Here is a 2,776-nt window from a genome sequence, read left to right as displayed (position 1 = left end):
GTCTCTAGACTCGGCACATAATACCTATGAATGAGATATGTTTCATGTTTCGTTTGTGAATTATGTGTGACTCGACAAACACATTGGTGACGCGTTACATATGTATACAACTACTTAAGTATCAAGTACTAACATTGTACATTACTAGCAATCATTCCCCACAAGGGCAATTTAGTAAAAAACATAGCAATTATCTAATAACAAGCACGTTTCATGTATTTTCACATAGTTCAACAGCTAGTTTTATCAAGACAGATTTCTACTTGAAAGATTACTCTATTCAACAGATCATAATATATCAATTAATTCACCAAAAATCGTCACAAAAGCACACATAAGTTAGGTTTCCAGAACTATTTTTATTGTATTTTTACTCCACATAGATTTCTCACAAAGACCAAAACATTACAGTAAACTCACAGCAGTCAAAATCGTGCGCAACAGAATGTTATTTGTTATTCCCATTAAATGAAAAATACAATTAATGCAAGACCAATTGGGTTAGTTTCCTAACTCAATGTAGTTTCTTCCAGAAGTGGAACTAACCCATTTGGTTTTTTAGTTTATGAGATATCTTAGTCTCAAAACAGCCTAACAGCAGGTCCCCCAAATCAGCCTTGCACAACAGTTTTGTAAAATAATAAAAAAAAAATTTTATACGTCCAAAAATTACAAACTCGGACTTTTCAGAAACTAGACTCGACCTAGTATATTATTGAATCAAAAATCACATCAAAACATAACATTAACATCGAGTTACAGTCATCCAAACACGAATTCAATAATCTGTCCAGCATCAGTTTTCATCAAAACTCAATAAACAATTAACCTATGAACTAACAATCATGCATGTAACCCTAAATCATCAACAAACAACATATTTAACACTTAGGGTTTATGATTACAGGTTTAATCATACAATTAAATGATAGAATAAATTAGATATGGTGTTTCTATTACCTAGTTAGCTTCTTGAACCTTCAATTCTTCACAACAAGCTTGAAAATTATCTTGTGTGTGTGTGTGGGTTTACGATCGCCAAAGGGAGAGAGGGGAGGGAGAGCAGCCGTGAGAATGGGTGGGAGGAGATTAGGGTTGTGTAATAATATGCTTAAGTATTATCTTATGTTACACTTCATCCCCTAACCTTTTAGTCATTCACTTTCTAGTGCAAAATAATAACCCTTGCCTCTTGTGTTTAGTATTTCACATACATATCAAGTAACATATAGATTATAACACATATTTATCAAGTATTTATTGTTTTGATATTTGTCGTTTGTTCACCAATGGTTTGAGTCGACTCGTGTGCGTTTCGGTGCAATCCCGAAAGACTACATGTGTAGTGATTGTCAAGCGTCATTTAAAACCCTAGTTTAAATGTAATGAGAGGTGCGTTACAGATCAAGTGATCTTAAGTTTGAATTGACGGAGTTTGAATTAACGGAGTTAACTTGAAATTGACGAGTGTCACATCATTTCCCATGTTGAAAGAATTTTCGTCCCCGAAAATTTGAGTCAAGTCGCGATGGGTGTCTGAAAAGGCAAGAAATTTTTTCCGTTTGTCATATCATCCCCTAGTAGAAAGAAATTTCGTCCCGAAATTTAATTCATACCTCTGGTGATTTCTGACGGTTTGACGGCTTTCGCGGTTTTTGGTGTTTGGTCAACCCTTCAAAAAGGTGAGGATACTTTTTCATCATTTGGTCCTCGCGTTCCCACGTGAACTCCGGTCCACGTCTCGAGTTCCAACGAACCTTAACGATTAGAATTTTGCTGTGCTTGAGTGTTTTGGTTTCCCAATCCAAAACTTCGACTGGTTCTTCGATGAAGCGTAGCTGTTCATCAACTTGCAACTCGTCCAAAGGGACTGCTTGGTTTCATCGGAAAGGAATTTCTTCAAATTGGATACATGGAATACATTGTGTACGCTACTGAGTTCCGTTGGTAGATCCAGTCGGTACGCCACCGGACTAATGCGCTCAGTTATCCGGTAGGGGCCAACGTATCGTGGATTGAGTTTGTTTCGCTTTCCGAAGCGAACCACACCTTTCCAAGGTGAGACTTTGAGTAATACTTGGTCTTTCACTTGAAATTCAAGAGGCTTTCGGCGCTTGTCGGCGTAACTCTTTTGCGATCTCGTGCTGCTGCCATACGGTTGCGGATTTGAACAATCTTTTCAGAGGTTTCAAGTACTAATTCTGGCTAGTGATTTGGCTATCACCCACCTCTGCCCAGCAGAGAGGTGATCGACACTTCCGTCCGTACAACGCTTCAAACGGCGCTGCTTTAATGCTTGCGTGGTAGCTATTATTATACGAAAACTCTACCAAAGGTAAGTGAGGTCCCCAACTTTTTCCGAAATCCAACACGCATGCACGCAACATGTCTTCCAAGCTCTGAATGGTGCGCTCACTTTGCCCATCCGTCTGAGGATGGTATGCTGTGCTCATATCAAGGCGGGTGCCTAGTGCACTCTGTAGTGACTTCCAAAAGTGCGAAGTGAAGCGAGAATCTCGATCAGATATGATTGAGACAGGCACTCCGTGTCTAGACACTACTTATTTCATATAGATGCGAGTCAGTCTTTCCATTTTGTCCGATTCCTTGATTGCTAAGAAGTGTGCAGACTTAGTCAACCGGTCAACGATCGCCTAAATGGTATCGCATCCCGTCGGTGTTTTGGGTAATCCCGTAATGAAATCCATGGAAATGTGTTCTGTCACACCCGGCCCTGAGCGGCGGAAACAGCGGGCGCGCACGAGTGGGGATTGAT

This window comes from Bidens hawaiensis, unplaced genomic scaffold, assembly GCF_021521415.1.
Source record: "Bidens hawaiensis isolate Kalapana, Puna unplaced genomic scaffold, B.hawaiensis_p1.1 tig00064196_1, whole genome shotgun sequence".
In the NCBI taxonomy this organism is placed as follows: Eukaryota; Viridiplantae; Streptophyta; class Magnoliopsida; order Asterales; family Asteraceae; genus Bidens; species Bidens hawaiensis.
Note: the sequence above shows the minus strand (reverse complement) of the source record.